At 42.1% G+C, this 23,178-nt stretch overlaps 1 protein-coding gene across 2 annotated transcripts in view; it reads right to left on the bottom strand.

Annotated features, from left to right (window-relative positions):
* The window catches only part of LOC111752889 (UDP-N-acetylglucosamine transferase subunit ALG14 homolog), a 363,040-nt gene that overhangs the window by 79,424 nt on the left and 260,438 nt on the right, over positions 1–23,178 (bottom strand). The gene's annotated exons all lie outside the window — the stretch shown is intronic.

Below are 23,178 nucleotides of genomic sequence, written 5' to 3'. Positions count from 1 at the left end.
GTCTCTACTGTTTTCTCCTTTCACATTTTCAAAAAGTAAAAGTCTGTTTTACTTTATAGGTCAAACAGACTTTTCCTGAAATAGTTAAGTGTGAACACTACTTCCTAAAACAGAAATGGAAGCATCTTGGCTCATCATGCAAAAGAAAAAAACTTACATATGCCGCTATGGCTGGATCATACCAAGGAGATTCATATACTGACCTTATTTGACATAGATTTTCCAAGAATATATTTTAATAATGTGTTAGTTAGAGATCTTATTTAGAAGTGATCAAACCTCAGCTCAAGCAAGCTTTAAAAAGGTTCGTGTATGGTGGTGGAGGTGGGGTGGCGGTGTACGGGGATCCTCATTTCCAAGAAAGAGAACCACCAAGGCAGGACCAACACAGATGAAGACAGGCCTCTGAAACCACTGAAGTCAGGGACTCACCATCTGGTTTCTCATCTATTTCTTCCTGTGTATTAACTAGTTTTTTCTCGATCTGAAGACAGTATTTATCCACAGGGTAAAAACATGCCAGTAGCCCCCAAGTTTTATATTTTATATAATTTGACACTAAGAAGAGACTGATTCCACTCTCTGGATCCCCAAGGCCAAAAAGCCCAGAGAAAGACTTTGGCCTGAGTTGGGTCACTATCCACTCCTGAACTGCCAGGACTCAGGATGTTACTCCACTGCAGCCTTATGGCAATTCTCAGAGTGAGGGATGATTGGAGACAATTTATATAAGAAACACTTCCAGTTTCCTTCCTCCATAAAAGAGTCATTCCACTTTTTTTTTTAACCCCAAATTCAGACTAAAATGTTAAGACAAAGTGAGCAACTGGCAGTAGAGAAGTAAATTTTTTAAAAAAGGCAGGTACAAATGTGATTTGTAGAGTAACACCAGTCATAGCAGCCAAAATCCTTGATTGCTGAGACGCACTTTGTCATACCCTTACAGCAAGACACCAAAAAAGAAGTGAAACAAATGTTGACAAAAACCATGGAACCCTGAACATCAAAAAGGAAGGATAAAAAATGGAATCAAATCCGACTAGTTGAACAAACAAAAACTGAATGAACAGAGCGAGGGAAGAGTATCATGAAACACAGGGTCTCTACCAAGCATCCTGGCTCCACATGACCTTGACCTCAAGGGTCAGTGGTGCCCAGGAAGCAGGGGAGATGCGAAGTGGCTGAGGGAGGTCTCCCAACTGAACAGACCATGGATGCCTCCACCCCACACTTGGTTGGGAGCAGGTCCCAACTGCTGGCTGCAGCAGATTATAAGGGCCCGGGCACTACATCCACTAACAAGAGGAGCCCACTGTATCTACCCCCACTCTCCTGATTGGAAGCAGCAGGTGACCCCATACTCAGGACACTGTATTTGACCAGGAAGCATAACATGAGCCCCACACCTCTCCCTCACCCAGCGCTGTCGATCACCCTCCCTTGACCCAGCTGACAAACAGTTTTAGGCACCCTCCGGTGCATGCTCCACCCATGACCTAAAGCCCCCCGCCCCCGGGGCCTTGCGGAGCAGCAGAGATTGCACCTGCCTGTGCATGTGCCCACTCTACACCAGCACCTGGCCTAGCTGAACAACAGGTGGCAGAAACATGATTGCTTAACTGCCCACCCGCCACTCCCTCCGCCTGTTCCCCTCTACCAAGCAAGGTGTGCTGACGGCACAGCCATGAGTGGGTCTGCCTGCTGCTGCCCTTCCTCCTTCCCCTGCCAGTGAGAGGCACTGACATCTCTGTCATGCAGTTCCTCACCTTCCGCTCCCTCCCCCTCCACCCACCTGGCAAGTAGCCCTGGAGGTGTGTCCACTGCATGCCTGCCAGGCCTGTATCCTTCCCCAGGTATTGCTTCACATGTATCCACCTGCTGATTCCTCATCCCTCCCTTTGCCCAGTGCTTGGTGCTGGTGGTAGAAAATCAAACACACCTGCTCATCATTCCCACCACCTTCCCTCGCCCAGTGAGAGGCACCAGCCGTGTGACTTCACACATGTCCACCCACTCCTTCCGCCTGGTGTTAGGTGGAGCCAGCAAAACCATGTAATCTTGCCCATCCACTACCAATGCCCCTCACCACCCACTGCCCCTGAACCAGCAAGCTGCAACAATAATGACCCCCACTCACACAACACACCCACCACAACTGCCACCCTGCCCACTTGGTGAGGACTACTCCCCACTCCCGCACCACTGGACGATGACAGATGATGGCCAACCCCTGCCCAGATCATCCTCAGCTGCCCAGCAAGACCAGCAAACAGAGACCTGTGACCACACATCCAGCCACTGCTACACCCACCTGGAGGTGGGACAAGTGCTCAAGTGTGGTGAGACTACCGACGAAAGTACCACGTCAGCACGCCCTGCCAGTTACATTAAAATCAAACAAATAAAAAAAATCAGGACACGACAAATATACAGTTAATAAATATAACAACAATGTAATACCTCTGAGACAACATACAGTATCAAATTACCTAAAGAAGCAGGACCAGATGGCTCCAGCAAATGTCCAAAATAAAGAACCAGAATATCTCCCTGAGGAAGAAGAGGTAATCGGACTACAAGATAAAGAATTCAAAAGACTTATATATAGAACTGTCCAAGAGATCAAGAAAGAAATCAAGGAAAACACAGACGAAACCAAGGAAAACGTAGACGAAATCAAGGAACACATAGACAAAACACTAGACGAATTCAGGAAAACAATATCAGAACAAAATGACAAAATAAGTAAACATTTAGAAACCATATAGAAGCATCAATCAGAAATCCAGAAGATTAACAATAAAATCTCAGGAAACTCAGCAGAAGGACCTAAGAGCAGAACTGGAGAAATGGAAGATAGAAACAGCGAATTAAAGGACAAATCCTTTGACATTCATTGTTTGAAGAACAATCTGGAAAAAAAAAAAAAAACAGTGTAGAAAAATGAAGAAAGTCTAGGAGTTATGCAGGACCTATCAAAAGGAACAACCTACACGTGATCAGACTCCCAGAAAAAGTGGATACCGTAAAAATATATTGAGAATATTTGGAGATTCTCTAGCAGAAAACTTCCCTAATATCCCCAAAGACTAGAATATATCCACCCAAGAAGCACAATGAACCACATAAAGGATAGATTCCAAAAGAAAATCAACAAGACACATCATAATCAACCTCTCAAAAACCAAAGAAAAAGAAAGGCTCTTGAGAGCAGCGGGGGAAAAATGAAAGATGACCTAACAAAGGGAACCAATAAGAATAAGGTCTGACTTCAAGCAAAAGCCATGTGTGTGGTTAAAGTTGCAATGTCAACCTGGCTGGGCCATAATCTTCAGTGGTTGGGTAGTTATGATGTAATTTGCCAGCTTTTTACTGGTGCAGTCACTTCCATAATGAGATCTGATATAATGTGATCACCTAGATGATGAGATCCGTTGTGAGCAGCCAATCAGTTCAAAGGCAGCTTCCTTGGGGGTGCGGACTGCATCAAATATAGGTGGACTTTGTCACAAAGCTCATTGGCTTTTGCTTGCTCTGGATCCTGTAGCTGGCTCCTGTTCCTTTGACCTCCAGTTGCTTTAATTTGAGCTAACTAGCTTATCTGCTGGCTTACCTGACAATATTGAGATTTGTTGGCTTCCACAACCTGTGAGCCAGAGTCGTCCTATCTTATCTTCTGATCTTAGATTTGCCAGCACTTGTGGCTATGTGAGTCAGGAGAAGTCTCCACCCTGACCCACGAACTTGGGCCTTTCCAGCCTCTACAACCATGTGAGCTATTTCCTTTGTATAAATCACTCTCTCTATGTATTCTGGGGCCCCGGTGGCACAGTGGTTAAGAGCTTAGCTGCTAACCAAAAGGTTAGCAGTTCAAATATACCAGCTGCTCTTTGGAAACCCTATGGGGCAGTTCCACTCTGTCTTATAGGGTCAATATAAGTTGGAATTGACTTGATGGCAATGGGTTTTTATATATATATATTTATACACTGCCCTGGATTTGCTTCTCTGGAGAACCCAGCCTAAGACATCATATAAGCAAGAAGGCAATGGGATAAAATATATAAAACACTGAAAGAAAAAAATTGCCAACCAATTATTATATATTCAGCAAAACTGTCCCTCAAATATGAAGGCAAAATTAGGACATTTCCTGATAAACAGAAATTAAGGGAATTTGTAAAAACCACACCAATCTTACAAGAAATATTAAAGACAGTCCTATGGACAGAGAACTATCAACATAACACAAGAACCTGAGATTAGGACACACGATGACATCAGCTAGATACCAACCCAGGTAAAGAATTCTCAAAAACAAAACAATGCTAAAAGGCTGAAAACAGGGAACCAGAGACATCAATCTGTAAATGATCACAACTTCAAAATAAAGAAGAGAGAATAAATGGTTTAGTTACAGAACTAGGAGGGGAAGTCAAGGTGATATTTTAGAAACAAAAGACTTCCACCACACTGAATGCAGTACAATGAGATGGTGACCCGCTACCACCACTGACTGCTCTGACAGGGATCACAATAGAGGATGCTGGACAGAGCTGGAGAAAAATGAAGAACAAAATACTAACTCAAAAAGACAGACGAGACTTGCTGGCCTGACAGAGACTGGAGAAACCCTGAGAATATGGCCAACAGACACTCTTTCAGCTCTGTAAGGAGGTCACTCCTGAGATTCACCCATCAGCCAAAGATTGAACAGGACCATGGAACAAAACAAGACTAAAGAGGTACACCAGCCCTGGGGCAGGCCTGGAAGGCAGGAGGGGACAGGAACGCTGGTAATAGGGAACCCAGGGTTGAGAAGGCAGAGTGTTGACATCTCGTGGGGTTGTTAACCAATGTCATACAACAATGTGTGTACTAACTGTTTGATGAGAAACTAGTTTGTTTTGTAAACATTCATGTAAAGTACAATAAGAAAAAAAAACCAAGAAAATACATGTGTGTCAACTTGGCTAGGCCATGATTCCCAGTATTGTGTGGTTGTCCACCATTTTGTGATCTGATGTGATTATCCTATTGTTAATGAGGCAGAACTCTATGATGTTAATATCTCAGGATTAGAGGCAGTTATGTTAATGAGGCAGGACTCATTCTGTAGGATTAGGTTGTATGTTAGGTGAAACTCTTTTGAGATATAAAACAGAGAAGTGAGCAGAGAGACAGGGGGACCTCATTACCACCAAGCAAGAAGAGCTAGGAGTGTGCATGTCCTTTGGACCTGGGGTCCCTGCACTGAGACACTCCTAGACCAGGGGAAGATTGATGACAAGGATGTTCCGCCAGACCCCACGAAGAGCGAAGCTCTCCCCTGGAGCTTGTACCCTGAATTCAGACTTCTAGCCTTCTAAACTGTGAAAGAAGAAATTTCTGTTTGTTAAAGTTATCCACTTGTGGTATTTCTGTTACAGCAGTGCTAGATAACTAAGACAGACAGGCAGAAGGACAGAGATCACTGGGCAGGGGAAGAGAGTTTTAGGAGAGGAGATGGCACAACCTGAAATATAAGTTCACGGGATGGTGGGAATACTGGGAAGAAGAGTGAAGGTGAGGAAAGGTCAGGAAAAGTAGGAAACTGAAAATGGGAAGGCAGTCACTGAAGGTTTCTGTGAGAAGAAAGGTAAGGTAGGATGAACACTGACCTGCAGGGCTGCCATCTCCCTAAGGGAGAGTTTTGTTCAGCACTTTATCCCCAGCTACTAGCACAGCTTTTGGCACAACGCAGGTCCATGATAAGATTTACCAGGTTTGCCAAACAACTCTATGTTTTAGAAATCATACAATCTCTAAAACTGTACATGTGAAAAATGTTGAAATGAAAAATGTTATGTTACACATATATGTACCACAATTAAAAAAAAAAAAAGCATAAATTTAAAAATCACCTGTGCTTATAGAGGTTTCCTTCTTGGAAAAAAGTCAAAGAAGATTTGCCTACCAGATTGTCATGGATTGAATTGTGTACCCCCCAAAATATCTGTTATATTGATGAGATCTCCAAGATTGGATAACGTCTTAAGCCAATCTCTTTTGAGATATAAAAGAGAGAAGCGAGCAGAGAGACACGGGGGACCTCATACCTCCAGGAAAGCAGTGCCAGGAGCAGAGCACATTCCTTGTACCTGAGGTTCCTGTGCTGAGATGCTCCCAGTACAGGGGAAGACTGATGATACTTTCCTCCAGAGCCAACAGAAACAGAAAGCCTTTCCTTGGAGCCAGCACCCTGAATTCAGACTTCTAGCCCACTGGACTCTGAGAGAATAAACTTCTCTTTCTTAAAGCTATCCACTTGTAGTATTTCTGTTATAGCAGTACTACTTGACCAAGACGCAGATTAACTGTAAAAGAGTAACTTAAATTCACTTAAATGTAAGCAAAGCATTCTGAATTTTTATCCATGAGCCCTATCATACCATTCCATATTCAATTTGATTTCACAGTCTGTGCCTTGGCCAGGTTAATGCTCTTACCATTCTCTGCAGTCATTGTACTTGTTACTTCCTCGGTGCTCTGCTCATGCTGTTCCCCCAACCTATAAAACACCCGCATATCTGGGAAGGCTTGGGAGATTTTTGTTTGTGCTGGATCCTACAGCTGGGTCCTGTTCATCTGACCTCCAGTTCTTGGGACTTGAGCTAGCAGGTTACCTGTGGTCTTGCCTGCTGATATTGGGATTCATAGATCTCTGCAGCTTGTGAGCAAGAGCCCTGCTCTCTTACCCGCTGATCTTGGGCTTACCATCCCTGTCGTTACATGAATCAGGAGAAGCCTCTATACTGACCCAAAGACTTGGAACATTCCAGCCTCTAAAACCACTTTAGCAATTTCCTTGATATAAATCTCTCTATATGCATACATTTATAAGATTTACTGGTTTGCTTCTCTAGAGAAGCCAGCCTAAGAGGATGAAAAGACAATAAGGTTAGAGAATAATATAAAAAAAAAATAGAGGATCTAATATCCTACCAACAAGAGTTCACAAAGAGAGAACAGAGAAAACAGAAGGGAGGAAATTATCAAAGAAATTATTTAAAAACTTCCAGATAAAAGGATCCCCTGAGTGTCCAGCATGATGAAGAAAGATCCAGTCTAAGATACATCATTTTGAAATTTCAGACTATAGAGTCGCTCTTAGTCAGAACTGATTCGATGGCAATGGGTTTTTTTTTTTTTTAGGGGACAATGGGAAGACATTATAACGAAAAACAGTATAGATACATATGAATGGGAAGTAGAAAGACATTAGACATACGACATCAACACTGGAAATAAGAGATAATAGAAAAATGTTTTTAAAATGCTGAGGGAAAATGATCTTCAACCTATCTGAATTGTCAATCGGATGAGAATAGACATTTTCGGACATGACAGCACACAAAAAGATTGATCTCCTATGCACCTTCTCTTGGTAAGCTGTTGAAGTCCATGCTCCTACAAAAGAAGAGAGTAAAACTAAAAGTCAAGTCAATGTGTTTGGGCTTTGGAAGGTGTTATTGATGGACATTTGATAGGTATGTGGAAGCATTTGGATAAAATTCAGGTGAGAGTGAAAAAAACAAAGGAAAAAGCAAAGTAATAACCGGAGATTCTTGAAGAAAGGCCTTATCATGGCACATTACTTGATTCAGCAATGTACTGTATTTACAAGGACAGGATGAAGCAAACCTTAATTACTGATTGCTGTGAAAGCTGTGATGTGGCTATCTTGGAAGGAAGGGTGAGCACAAAGTGTTGCTGGCAACGTGCATAAAAGAGGGAAACCCTTAAATACCAGGACAAGATGTCAATACAAAATCAAGAAATGACTGGTATAGGCAAATCATTTAGGAAATGAAGAATGCCCTGCAGAGTGGTAACCTGTAGGATGCTTTACTGGAATGTGGGAGAAGTGGGGTGGGGAGAAGTGTGGCAGGGAACAGAAGGGCACTCATGGATGTTTCTGTCACTTGTATGTATTATTTTCGTTAACTTCTCATAACAATAAATACCAATAATATGCAAACAAAAGCAATACACATGTACTACAAGAAAAAAAATTACATAAAATAAACCAAAGAATACAAAACACATCCAGAATCTCACCCACCCAGAGATAAACACTCTTGATATCCTTCCTGGAACATTTTGAAAAACATGAAATGCTCTTAAATATTCATCAAACCTCACAAAACTTCTTGATATACTAAAATTCTTGATCTACAATACAGGAAAAAAGTGACTGGGGTTATTTACATTTGAGTAAATCAACCTTTCTGATCAACATGTTTGTAGCCATTTAGGCTCTATCTATCTTCACTAACAGAGGGGAGAATTGAGGCGGTTCTCCAAAAACACTTGTGCTTCAATTACCTTCTTCTTTTAGAGAGAAGCAGCGTTTCAGTCCCTACTTCCCAAACAATTGGCTCTTTTTAGAAGATTAAGGATTTTAGGAAACAGAAATTCATTAGAAAAATTTGCCTCACTTAAATGAGTGTTTAATTTTTGTCTCTTTAAGTATGGGTGAATAATTTTTCTGAAATGACTCCTTGAACTGTTTAAATGAACTAAAAATGTAAGTGAAACTCACCCTTGATAGCTCTTCACATTTAAAATGCAAAAATTTTATACAGTTAATACTAACCTTGGAAAGGGAATATTTGTAAGACAAAGTTAAGCATGTTTAAGGATTTGAATGTGCAGAATGAAACTCAATTTTTTCTTCTTTAATTGTGGTTTAACTGGAAGTTTACAAATAAGTCAGTCTCCCATACAAATATTTATATACACTTTGCTATATACTCCTAATTGCTCTTCCCCTAATGAGACAGCACACTCCTTCCCTCCACTCTCTCTTTTATTGTCCATTCGGCCAGCTTCTGACCCCCTCTGCTCTCTCATCTGCCCTCCAGACAGGAGATGCCAACATAGTCTCTTGTGTCTACTTCATCCAAGAAGCTCATTCTTCACCAGTATCATGTTCTATCCCATTGTCCAGTCCAATCCTTGTCTGAAGAGTTGGTGTAGGGAATGGTTCTTGTTTTAGGCTTGGAGAAGGTCTGGGGACCATGAGTCTCAGTCAGACCATTAAGTCTGGTCTTTTTAAGAGAATTTGGGGTCTGCATCTCACTGCTCTCCTGCTCCCTCAGGGGTTCTCTGTTGTGTTCCCTGTCAGGGCAGCCATCAGTTGTAGGCCGGGCACCATCTAGCTCTCCTGGTCTCAGGCTGATGTAGTCTCTGGATTATGTGGCCCTTTCTGTCTCTTGGGCTCATAATTACCTTGTGTCTTTGGTGTTCTTCATTCTCCTTTGATCCAGGTGGGTTGAGACCAATTAATACATCTTAGATGGCCACATGCTAGTGTTTAAGACCCCAGATGTCACTCTCCAAACTGGGGTGCAGAATGCTTTCTTAATAGATTTTATTATGCTAGTTGACTTAGATGTCCCCCAAAACCATGGTCCCCAAACTCCTGCCCCTACTGCACTGGCCTTCAAAGTGTTCACTTTATTCAGGAAACTGCTTTGCTTTTGGTTTAGTCCAGTTGTGCAGACCTCATCTGTACTGCGTGCTGTCTTTCCCTTCACCTAAAATAGTTCTTATCTACATCTAATTAGTGAATACTCCTCTCTCTCCCTCCCTCCTTACCCCCTCTTGTAACCATCAGAGAATATTTGCTTCTCTGTTTAAACTATTTCTCGAGTCTTTATAATAGCGGTCTTACACAATATTTGTCCTTTTGCAACTGACTAATTTCACTCAGCATAATGCCTTCCAGATTCTTCCATGTTCTGAAATGTTTCACAGATTCTTCACTGTTCTTTATCGATGCGTAGTATTCCATTGTGTGAATATACCATAATTTATTTATCCCCTCATCCGTTCATGGGCACCTTGGTTGCTTCCATCTTTTTGCTATTGTAAACAGTGCTGCAATGAACATGGGTGTGCATATATCTGTTCATGTAAAGGTTCTTATTTTTCTAGGATATACTCCAAGGAGTGGGATTGCTGGATCATATTGTAGTTCTATTTCTAGCTTTTTAAGGAAGCACCAAATCGATTTCCATAGTGGTTGTACCATTCTACATTCCTACCAGCAGTGTAGAAGTATTCCAGTCTCTCCACAGCCTCTCCAACATTTACTATTTTGTGTATTTTTGGATTAATACTTGCCTTGGTGGAGTGAGATGGGATCTCAATGTAGTTTTGATTTGCATTTCAGTAATGGCTAATGATCATGAACATTTCCTCATGTATCTGTAGCCACTTGAATGTCTTGTTTAGTGAAGTGCATGTTCATATCTTTTGCCCATTTTTAATTGGGTTATTTGTCTTTTTGTAGTTGAGTTTTTGCACTATCATGCAGATTTTAGAGATCAGGCGCTGGCCAGAAATGTCATAGCTAAAAACTTTTTCCCAATCTGTAGGTAATCTTTTTACTCTTTTGGTGAAGTCTTTGGATGAGCATTGGTGTTTGATTTTTAAAAGCGCCCAGTTATCTGCCTTCTCTTGTGCATTGCTGGTAATGTTTTGTGTACTGTTTATGCCATGTATTAGGGCTTGTAACATCCCTGTTTTTATGTCCATGATCTTTATCGTTTTAGATTTAACATTTAGGTCTTTGATCCATTTTGAGTTCGTTTTTGTGCATGGTGTGAAGTATGGGTCTTGTTTCATTTTTTTTGCAGATGGATATCCAGTAATGACAGCACCATTTGTTAAAAAGACTGTCTTTTCCCCATTTAACTGACTTTAGGCCTTTGTCAAATATCAACTGCTCATATGTGGATGGATTTATGTCTGGATTCTCAATTCTGTTCCATTGATCTATGTATCTGTTGTTGTACCAGTACCAGGCTGTTTTGACCACTTTGGCATTATAAAAAACAAACAAAAAAAAACCAAACCCAGTGCCATTGTTATAATAGGTTATAAAATCAGGTAGAGTGGGGCCTCCCACTTTGTTCTTCTTTTTCAGTAATGCTTTGCTTATCAGGGGCCTCTTTCCCTTCTAAATGAATTTGGTAGTTTGTTTCTCCACCTCATTAAAAAGTGCTGCTGGAATTTGGATCAGAATTGCATTGTATCTAAAGACCTATACATACCTTTTGGTAAAAGAGACATTTTACAATGTTAAGTCTTTTTATACATGAGCAAGGTATGTTTTACCACTTATGTAGGTCTCTTTTGGCTGCTTGTTTGCTTACTGTATCCTGTAGTTGAGGACCCTGTTTAATAGGAAAGTGGTGTCGGACATCAAACACCTACCTCTCCACCACAGAGCAGAAACAGTTGTAGTTTGCCAACAAGGGCCTATTTCCTGAAATAGGCCCACACAGGTCCACGCTGGTTAGGGGGAAAGGTACTCAAAGTCCACAGACTATTTATGCCTGGACAGGAGCTGCTTCTGTCCTGAGCTTCGCAGGTTAGTGGAGCTGGCAAATTATCTTTTCCCCCAACTGTGAATTTATTCCTTCTCCAAGGCCAGAAGGATGGCTCCAGGTGGTCAACACAGGCCTGGGGAAATCAATAGCTGCTTAAGCCAGCTTGGGGGCAGGGGGGGCAGGGGCGGTGCACAGTAAAACATATGCAAGTACTTAGCTTTTGACGAGAGCGCCATTCTTCTCTGGTTACAGAAGTGTGAGTAGGGTGTGCAGCTGGCTGCTTCTCCCTGAGGAGACTGGGGCCCAGTGCTACCACCAGCCCTCGCTCCCAGTGATTCAGGTCCGGTAACTCCTCTCTGCTTCTGAACCGTCTCTTCCTTCCCCTGGCGCTCAGTTTGTTTTCTAACTTTGTCTTTGATGTTCAGGGCTCCTAGCTTGTCATAAAGATACTTGTTTCACTTGTTTTTTCAGGTTTTTGTTGTAAGAGAGCTTCCCAGAAGCATCCTTTTATTCTGCCATCTTGGCCCTCAAAACTAAAATTTTTAAAGAAATTAAGTGTTATTAAAGATTTCTGGGAAACTCTATATATGATATATATACCTTTTGAAGACATGGAGTTTTGACTAATTTAAAAGTATAATCTAAGAGTATAAAAGGCTCAAATTCAGCTATTTATCGAGTCTTTTCATAGCTCGGAGCCCTGGTGGCACAGTACTTAAAGAACTCAGCTGTTAGCCAAAATGTCAGCAGTTAGAATCTATGAGCCACTCCTTGGAAACCCTATGGGGTAGTTCTATTCTGTCCTATAGAGTTGCTATGAGCCAGAATCAACTTGATGGCAACAGGTTTTGGTTTGGTTTCGTATCTCAGTCATTGTCCTAGATGTGTTCATTACCTGCTTTGTGTAATCTCTCAGAAATCTTGGGAATTCAATGATACATTTGTAGAGGACTAACATTAAGAAGGACCCTGATGGCATAGTGGGTAAGAGTTCAGCTTCTAACCAAAAGGTCAGCAGTTCCAATTTGTTAGCTGCTCCTTGTAAACCCTATGGTACAGTTTTATGTTGTCCTATTGGGTCGCTACGAGTTAGAATTGACTCAGAGGCAACAAGTTGCCTTTTTGGTTTTTAATGTGTAGAAATTCGATTGACAATGTTCCTGCAACTGTATGCTCAAACATAGCAATGATTCTGAGGATGTCACAGGACCGGGAAACGTTTCATTCTGTCATACATTAGGTGGCTATGAGTCGGAGCTGACACAATGACACCTAACAGCAGCAATAACATGAAGAAATACAGTGGGACATAGAGTACAGGGGAGTTTTTGTGGGGTTACTGTGCCTTGGCTACTGCTATGGACATTTGAGAATATGCATATCAAAGATAATGGTGGTACATTTATCAGGAAAGAACAGAGGAATTATTAGCCACCAGAGACCTGCATAGGAGAGAGTCTGCAGGGGGTAGTTTTGATAGAGATTCCTGAGGTGACCTTGTGGAATCTGCACTTGTTGGGCTTAGGCCAGCCTGGCTCCAGTTGTGCACACATAACCATCCTGCCCACGGACAGTTATGAAATGGCTACGTGAGTGCATAAGACAGCATGGGGCAACGCAATGTTGTCAGGGACTATATACATTGTGAAGCAACTATGATGGGACAAGCTGTGGTCAAAGGGCACTGGTACCCTGGTAAGTCCTGAGAGTTTTTGAGAGAAAAGGGGAACATGGACTTGGGGTCTTGCAGTATCCTCCTCCCTACCTGACTGTGGGGCACGTTTCTGTCCCTGTAAAGTGGCATAGGTTTTGTATTTTCTAAGTCAGATCTATTTACCAAAACTGGGGCCTTCAGAGCTAATTATGAATCATTAATATTTTACAAAGGAATTGAACCTCAGTGAGGTTCAGTTAGCTAAAGCCACACAGCAATAATAGACTTACAGGTGGCATTACGGGTCTTCTGAGTTCTGTTGCTTTGCCCCTTGAAAATACATGAAGATAGGGTATGTGTGCATGTGGGCATCTGATCAAATATGTTAGCTCTACTGATAGATATTTCTTACAAAGAACTGCCCTATGTTATTAATATTGGACTTTACAAATTATTTATACTCATTTCTTTCCAAAAAAAAGAATTTGGTTGCTTTCTGCAAATTCCCTATTGCTGTAAGTTCCGACTCATAGTGACCCTTTAGGACAGAGTAAAACTGCTACTGAAACAGGCAGTCATGAAAGGGTTCTTAAGGGTTATTAACCATCCCATAATAGTTGTTTTTCAGAAAAGTCTACTCTTGCTACATTTTTGGTATGACTTTTACAGCACTTCACCATGATTGGTTGAATCCCCAGGTTTCTTCTCTTCTCCTGACAGGAGGCCGAGGTGCAGGAGCACTGACTCCTAATCTTACCCCTATATGACCTTCCTGGGGCAGAAATAGCAAGCAGTCGCCTTTTTTTAGGGCCATGGGCAGTATTTTTAGAGCCAGTGCCCAAAAACCCATACACTAATATTATGTGGACTGTGTGTGCATCACAAGACTGAAGATCCTCTCCTCAGTGTTCATGCATATGCATGCCACTTCATATAAAAGGAGTACATTGCCCAGGTTCAGGGAGGTGGCAGCCTTAGGTCACGAGACCCTGCCTGCCTTCCAGGCAAACTGTGAATGAACCTTTCTTTTCTTCTAACCCTGTGTCTGGCCAACTTCAATTTGCTAGTCTGCTGGACTATTAGCCTGTTAGTTGAGGGCTTCACCACCATAGAGTTTCCAAGAAGAGCCTGGTAGATTTGAACTGCCTTTTGGAAACCCTCGTGGCTTAGTGATTAAGAGTTAGGGCTGCTAACCAAAAGGTCGGCAGTCCAAATCCACCATGCGCTTTTTCGAAACCCTATGGGGCAGTTCTACTCTGTTGTGTAGAGTGGCTATGAGTCGAGTCGGACTCGATAGCAAAGGTTTTTTTTTTGCCAGTTATAAGTCTTTTCATTGTTTGTTTTATTAAAAACAATTTGGTTTGGCTGATCCGGAACACTTGGAAGTTTTTGTGAGGCTCAGTATAACAGGTCAGAAGATCTACTGTTTAGTGGCAAACTTTACACAGTAGCCAATTAGCGATTCTCAGTCAGCACCCAAAATTCAAATCCTACTTTCCCACCCCTGACAGGTGAGATGCTCTGGGTGTGGATGGGGTGCTTCCTGGTGCACCCTCTTGAGGGTGTTCTTCAGGGATTCTGAAGGAGGCTACTCTGCGTGCCTCTCCCACACACGCCCCCTACCCAGTTGCCAGGCACCTGCAACCTCAAACAACAATAGGGTGGAACTGGACTTCGGCCAAGACATCTGGCAGGAAACATCAGCAATTACCCTTTCATTTCCTTTCTGATGACCAAGCCATGTAGTTCATTTATTTAGCATTTGAGCATTTGGGGCAGATTGTAAACTCATACTCCAGAAAGGTTTTTGGTTAAGTAGCATCCCAGGTACTGACCGCTGCGGGGACCGACACAGTTCTCCCCACTTGCGAGTTTTGTTACTTGCCTTGGAAAGCCCGGGGAACCCTAAGCTCTGTTTCTGGTGAGGTTTGCTGTTCCAGGATCCCACAGCTACCCACCTCATGTGTTCCCGTTTTTTTGAGTCCTTTCCGGAACCCAAGTTCCAGCCCTTTAAGGTCTTTACCTCTGCCAGCTTAGGGGCCACGCCCACATTGGCCGGGGATCGGAGCCGCAGCTATCTTCTCGCTGGGCCACATGACCAGGCGTCTGTAGCCACCCTCCACCCTCTACCGGCATGGCGCAGACACCGCCCGCGCGCCGAGTCGCCCCAGGACCGGCACAGATGACGCCGTTTGGAGGGGACTCAAGGTGGAGGGCGAGCTCGCTTCACCCCGCGGCTACTCCGCGCCGCAGGGCGCAGGCCACTGGCAGTGCGCTAGGCTACTCCCTTCCGGCCTAGCTCGGCGGAGGCCTCTCGCGCCTGGGGCAGAGTACGCGTCTGGAGCGCGGGCGGCGGCCGGGGGCTCAGGGGTGGGCTCCAGCAGGTGTGTGAGGGCGCCACAGCATGTTCTCTGCTCGGAGGGCCCGGCGCCGCTCCGGGCGCAGATGGTGTCCCCGGGCCGCGGCCCCCGCGCAGCCCAGACGCCCCCCATTCCACTCTAGGCTGCGCGATTTGGGCAGCGGGATGTGCCTGGAGGTGTCTACCGGGTCTAAACCCATGGGGGTGGGTACAAACTGTGGGCATCCGGGAAAAGCTTTCTTGTTCTAACCGCGTGTGGCCAGTACACAATCAGGTGTCTCAAGTGGGTAAGTGGTTGCCCGCCGTATCCGTCAAAAACAAGAAGCTTTTTATTTACACTTGCAGTTCTCAAGTAGGTCCCGTTTTTAGCCACCGAATTCTGAAAAGTCTAGTGGGAGAGGGACCCGGCACAGCGTCAGAGGGAGAAACTGGTTTCTCTTTCTAGCTCTGTCTTTGGAACCCAGGCAAGTTTATTAAATAAAGGGCCTCAGTTTCCCCAAGCAGGAAATGGGGAGCTTAATCCCAGCGTTTTCCTACCGCCCAGAGGGTATGTAAAACCTCTGTGAAAGCGCTTTGAGCTGTCCAAGCTCGTTAAAAGATCAGGGTTGCTGACCTATATTTTCTTAATTGTCCAGGTTTGAGTGTTAATGTGGTGCACATTTTTATATAAAAATAGAAAGCTTTTCTCAAAGAATGATCTTTGGGAGTGTGTAAATTAATTCAGATACCGGTTTGGGGGCAAGATGGAAGAGTTTGTGTGCATGTTATGAATTGATATGTGAAGTAGGAGAAAAGGCAGTCATTTTAAGTCGTAAATGGAGTTGAGTAAACTAAATCATGGATCGTGTGTGTTTTACGTGAGAGTGCAGTGTGAGTACATCCTGTCGACTGGACTGCAGCTTCATCTTTGCACAGCCAGTTAAGGTTGCAAATTAGAGAATCCCAGTTCCCTTTTAAGTGTGCAATATGAGGTTGGGATACCCTGGTGGCTTAGTGGTTAAGTACTATGGCTGCTAACCAAAAGGTCGGCACTTAGAAATTTACCAGGTGCTGCCTGGAAACTCTATGGGACAGTTCTACTCTGTCCTATAGGGCCACTGTGAGTTGGAATCAAGTTCAAGGCAATGGGCATTTTTATTGTTGTTTATATGAGGTTGAGAGTTTTTTTCCTTTTTCTTGTCCTAAAATTATATGAAAATTATGCGTGAAACTAAATTAGAAAAGTGTACTCCCATCATCCTAGAAAATTTTGAAAGAATATCTCAAGGAACCATGGATTTTACAATATTTGCCACGCCCCCTCTGTTGCCAGCCGATGATCCAAACCAAGAAAGACAAACCCATTAGTGTCTTCTTTAGAAGTCAATTTCAAGATCTACAGTCAAACTCTGGTCATCATTCATAGTCTTTGGGCCCGCCAGAAATAGGTGAAGCCACCGCCAACATCTGTGAGCTAATTCCACTATCTATGCCCTTGAGTTAAACAAGGTTGGAGTCCATCTTCTGGCCTTTGATTTGCTTTTCATGACAATTAACATCTGACTCCAGCACCTAACACGCCCAGCAAAGGATGCCTGGAGAAAAAGTACACAGGTGTTAGAGTTTACTCCATGATGGGATATCCTTTGAGTAACCAGTCAGTTGAAAGGGAGTTTCCTAGGGCATGTGGCCTGCATGGAATGTAAGAAGACATTCTGGCAAGACTTGGAGGCTTTTTGTTCTGGTGGATCCTATAGCTGTCTCCTGTTCATCTGACCTCTGGGTCTTCGGAATTGAGCTACAGTGTACCTGCGCTCTTGTGATTCATTGATCTTTGCAGCCTGTATGCAAGATCCTGCACTCTGACCTGCTGATCTTGGGTTTGTCAGCCCCTGTGGCTACATGAAGCAGGAGAAGCATCTTTACAGACCCACGGACTTGGGACATTCCAGCCTCTACAACCGTGTAAGCCATTTCCTTGATAGAAATCTCTTTCTATATGTATTTATATGCTTTACTGGTTTTCCTTCTCTAGAGAGCCCAACCTAAGACATTGTGTTGGTTAGATACTATGTGCTTTAACCATGGACATTCCGACCTAGTTGGATCATCTCTTTGACCCATCCCTGCTTGTCTGATTTTCTTACCTTGTTGTTAGGTGCCGTTGAGTCAGTTCCCACTCATAGTGACCCCATGCAAAACAGAACGAAACACTGCCCGGTCCTGAGCCATCCTTACAGTCATTGTTATGCTTGAGCTCATTGTTGCAGCCACTGTGTCAATCCACCTTGTTGAGGGTCTTCCTCTTTTCCGCTCACCCTGTATTCCTCCAAGCATGATGTCCTTCTCCAGGGACTGATCCCTCCTGACAACATGTCCAAACTATGTAAGACGCAGTCTCGTCATCCTTGCTTCTAAGGAGCATTCTGGTTGCGCTTCTTCCGAGACAGATTTGTTCATTCTTTTGGCAGTCCATGGTATATTCAATATTCTTCGCCAACACCACAATTCAAAGGTGTCAATTCTTCTTCGGTCTTCCTTATTCATTGTCTAGCTTTTAGATGCATATGATGTGATTGGAAATACCATGGCTTGGGTCAGGTGCACCTTAGTCTTCAAGGTGACTGACATCTTTGCTCTTCAACACTTTAAAGAGGTCCTTTGCAGCAGATCTACCCAATGCAATGCGTCCTTTGATTTCTTGACTGCTGCTTCCATGGCTGTTGATTGTGGATCCCAGCAAAATGAAATCCTTGACAACTTCAATCTTTTCTCCATTTAACGTGATGTTGTTCATTGGTCCAGTTGTGAGGATTTTTGTTTTCTTTATGTTGAGGTGCAATCCATACTGAAGGCCGTGGTCTTTGATCTTCATCAGTAAGTGCTTCAAACCCTCTTCACTTTCAGCAAGCAAGGTCGTGTCATCTGCATAATGCAGGTTGTTAATAAGTCTTCCTCCAATCCTGATGCCCTGTTCTTTTTCATATACTCCAGCTTCTCATATTATTTGCTCAGCATACAGATTGAGTAGATACAGTGAAAGAATACAACCCTGACGCACACCTTTCCTGACTTTAAACCAATCAGTATCCCCTTGTTCTGTGTGAACAACTGCCTCTTGATCTATGTGAAGGTTCCTCATGAGCACAATTAAGGATTCTAGAATTCCCATTTCTTCTCAGTGTTATCCATAATTTGTTATGATCCACACAGTCGAATGCCTTTGCAGAGTCAATAAAGCAGAGATTACCAGAAGGATGTTTACCTGTGTTTTTCTTACCTTAGCTGATATTTTTTCTGTATTTGACTTCACCTCTCCACTTTCTGGTAGGTATATCTTTGCTTTTAACTCTGGCTTCTCTGATGTTATATCTGATCCCCCTAACTTATGGTGTCTGCCCAACTACTCCTGTGGGCCCAAATTTGGATGCTGGCCTATGTTGTGTTAGTGACAACTACATTCTGCTATGGGAGATCGTAGAAATAACCATAGGTGGATTTATACATTAATTTTTATTTAATTTTTAAATTTTTTCATAAATGGAGAAATTTTCTCGGTCAAGTTAATTTTAAGTAGTTTTCTCCACATAAGCTTTGAAAAAAGTCTTTAAAAAGTGCATTGAGAAGGCATGGAAAACATCACCCTCTTTTGTATATGTTTATTTAGTGGAATAGGGGAAAAGAGGAGTGCTCACTGGAGAAAATATTTTGAGCAAATTTTGAAGCCCCTGTTGTGAAGTATAATTTTTTAGAGACATAACTTCTTAAACTAGTCTTGCTCAATTAACGTGCATTCCTCAAATACATGTAAAAATATTGAGGCAATTATGAATTTAATCAAATGTTCTGTAATTTGTTACATGCTGTTTTAAGAACTGATAAAGACAAGGCCAGGGGCTAAGTTGCTACAAGGGAAATCCTGGCTGACTGGGGCACTCGCAGCCTCCTGTCTCTGAGCCAATCCCGTAAGACATTCATTGCTGTGAGGATTTGAGTGTTTTATAGCCTCAAGTTCCTAAATATTTTCTTCAGTTTTTTTTTTATTACAATTTTTTTTTTTAAAACAAATAACCAATACTAAAGAGAATAAAATGAGAGTTTACTCTTCTCCCCTTCGCCAACTTCCTTATGCCCTAGAAGCAACCACTGTTATCAGTTTTGGGGGTATAGTCCTATAGACATTCTCTGTATAAATGCCAAAACATGCCCAGAGTTATTTATGAAAAATTTATCCTTTGGGGGTGCAAATGGTTTGCGCTTGACTAAAAACCTAAAGGTTGGTGGTTCATACCTACCCAGGAGGACCTCAGAAAAAAGGGCTGGAGACCTGCTGCTGTAAAGATGACAGGCAAGAAAACCCTATGGGACAGTTTTACTCTGTAAGTCATGGGGTATCCATGAGTAGGAATTGAGTCCACAGCAGTGAATTTGGAAGGCATGGAAAACTTTTCTTCTTTTTAGTGTATGACGGGCATTTTTCCTTATTACCTCATGTTTTCAGTTGCCTGAATAGCATCTGATAGTGCAGCTGCTTCTGTATATTTAACCATTTTCCTCTCAGTGGACCCTTAAGGTGTTTTCTAATAATACATGCTTTCACACTTCTGTAAATTTCTTTCGGGGACAAAAGATCAAATCATTAGTGTATTACTCGTTTTATAATTCAGGTAATGTGTTATTCTTAGTTGCCCTTGAGTCAGTTCCAACCCATGGTGACTCCATGTGTGCAGAGTAGGGTTTTCAAGGCTGTGACCTTTCAGAAGCAACACTGCCAGCCCTGTCTTCTGAGGCATCTCTAGGTGGGTAACATAACCAAGAAACCAAACCTGTTGAATTTAGTCAATTCCAGTTCATAGCGACTATAGGACAGAGCAGAAGTGCCCCAGAGGGTCTCCAAGGCTGTAATCTTTATAGGAGCTGACTGCTACATCTTTCTCCTGAGGAGAGGCTGGTGGGTTAGAATTGTTGACCCCTTGGTTAACAGCCAAGTGCTTAACTGCTGTGCAACGAGGGATCCTTCACTTCTTGTTAGGCATTATAAAAACAAATCCCAAGTAAAGAAATAAATGTAAAATAAAATAAACATTTTTAAAGAAGATGAACAAGTTGGTATGAAATAGAATAATTATATTAAGTTACATTCTTTTTTAAGTTAAAAGCTAGAACATGGAAAACAAGAATAAAAGCTTCTTAAAACCCCAATTAAAAGATAGTCTGTAGCAGGAGGGAGAACTGCTCAAATGTTGTCGTGAGCCCTGAGGAGAAACTTTGTTTTAAAAGAACAGGAATTCTCAGGGAGGGGTTAGGGGATGAAGTAACCCCACCCCTGCTGTGTCAGCATCACTTCGTAGGGACTTTGTGCTGTTTTAAAAAATGTATATCAAGAAACCTACTTTTCCCCACCAACCATAGAAAGGGAGACTCTAGAAAACCTTGACTGGTAGGAAAAAGCAGAATATATACTGCAGAAGTACTCTCTGTGTGTGTTTGTGTTAAGAAATTTGAACATTCAGGAATATAGGGTGTAAAAAGACAGATAGGATCATAACAGATAAGGGAAACTTGGATTAAAGAAAATTGTAGCAGTGCGAATTAACTGTTTAAACAATTATGTGGGTTGTGGTACCAGTTGGCGTCATGGGGCCACCCTATAGGCCTTGAGTGTGGATACTTTTTCACTGGGAGTGGCTGGCCTTTACAGAGTCTAGTTTGGGGAAAAGGGTGTATGCGCAATGGTTAAGCACTTGGCTGTTAACCAAAAGGCTGGTGGTTTGAACCCACCCAGCAGGTCCGCATGAGAAAGACCTGGCAGTCTGCTCCTGTAAAGAGTATAGTCTAGAAAACTCTCTGGGACAGTTCTACTCTGTCACTTGGGGTCACAATGAATTGAAATTGACTTGATGACACCTAATAACAAAAAAAAAAAAAAATTTTTTTTTTTTTTTAATAACAAAAGTAGTCTCTTGTGAGTCTAATTATTACATTTCATAGCATAGTATTTTGGGGGAAATAAAGGCCAGTTAGAATTATATGGATATTTAACCTTGAATATTTTATTCTTGGTTATAATAAAACTAAGCCGTAATTACAATGTTTTAGGACTGGGAGGGCTGTCAAAAAACCAGACCCATTGCCATCAAGTCGATTCTAGCTCATAGTGATCATATAGGACAGAGTATAACTGCCCCACAGAGTTTCCACGAAGCGCCTGGTAGATTCGAACTGCCGACCCTTTGGTTAGCAGCTGTAGCACTTAAACCCTACACCACCAGGGTTCCAATAGCCATGGGTAAATTCCTTGTTCAATCTTAAGTAGGATCATGGAAAAGGAGTAAAACGTAGTGATGTTAAAGCAGCGTTCCTTGACCTTCCCCTGGTTTAGTTTCATTTTCATTGCATCTGCATCAGTTTAAAAAGCAGTACCGTGAATACGGGAGGATTTAGAGAGGTTGGGGTTGACTGTTTTCAGCAGCTGGCTTCATATAGACTTTCACACTAATGCTAATGGTTGTGAACTTCGTGTTCTAAAAAGAAATGGAATATTTTCCTGCATGATTCTTTTTTTTTTTAATAATGCTCTCAATGCAGAATTTCAAAAAACAAAAACTTCCAGCAGTTAGCCAAGTGCTTTGCATGTATTAGATGGGTAACAGTTTTTACAGGAATGAAAAGTGAACAGTGAGTAGTGTCAGTTATTTTTTACTGAGGGTTGTTAACATTTCTAGGTCAGTTACTGATAATGAGCATTTAGACAGATAATTGCACTGTGCCACCGGTATGAAAGTGCAAACAAAAAACAGAGCGTGTGTGGGGCAGGTATGTTTTTTTTTTTCCTGACTGGGCCCTTTTTGTGTGTTTGCCTAGTTGGTGTGGTAAATAACTCATTTCTAACAGTCATGTGTTCATTTACAAATGACTTAATTTGCAGGTAGAAACTTTTAAGTCGTAGAATGTTAGGGCTACTGACAATGGAAGATAAATTAATAATTTATCTGTCTAAATAGTACTTCTGTATTTGAGGAGAGTATGAAAATTTGGTACAGATTATCATTAAATGTACTCACAAAATCTTTTAACACAGTGTAATAAAAACTTTTTTGGGGGGGAATGATGAATATCTTAACGGTGAATTGCATGAGTGCCTATTACCGGGATAGTTAAATTAGTTCATAAAATGCATGTTACATGATACCTGTTTATGAATATGTTTTATAGCATAACTTTTAACATTGATCAAATAAATGCTCATGTTATACGTTGGATTTTAATGAAAATAAATGAACAGCCTGTGCCCAGCCCCCCTCTAGCACCAGCAGGGAGCAGACAAAACCCCTTAGAGCAAACCATCCCTCCAGTTAGGAACAGAATGTCCACTCTGCTCTGAGGACTGGCTTCATTTTCTGCATTTATCTGCCTCCCTGGCCTCCAAACCCCTATTTGCTTTAGTCTTAGAAGAACATTTCCCCTTTACACCTCACTTAGTAGGTTTTAATGATACTTAATTTATATACAGGAAAGTCGGCAGTTTGAATCCACCAGGCGATCCTTGGAAGCTCTGTGGGGCAGTTCTATTCAGTCCTATAGGGTTGCTATGAGTCGTAATCAACTCGACAGGAATGGGTTTGGTTTTTTTTTTTGAAATTTATGTACAAAACTTTTACGTATTATTTGGTTAATATTAAACTTAGGCCAAAAGACTTCAAATTAAATATTTTAATACCCAATCAACATGTGTTGAATTTTAAAAGAAAGTAAATTAACAGTAGAGTCAATGGAGTCCCAAAGAGAGGAATAGTAATATCTAT

The sequence above is a fragment of the Loxodonta africana genome, chromosome 3, assembly GCF_030014295.1.
Source record: "Loxodonta africana isolate mLoxAfr1 chromosome 3, mLoxAfr1.hap2, whole genome shotgun sequence".
NCBI classification, from domain to species: Eukaryota; Metazoa; Chordata; class Mammalia; order Proboscidea; family Elephantidae; genus Loxodonta; species Loxodonta africana.
The sequence above is the reverse complement of the archived record's forward strand: the minus strand, read 5'-3'. Positions and strand labels throughout refer to the sequence as shown.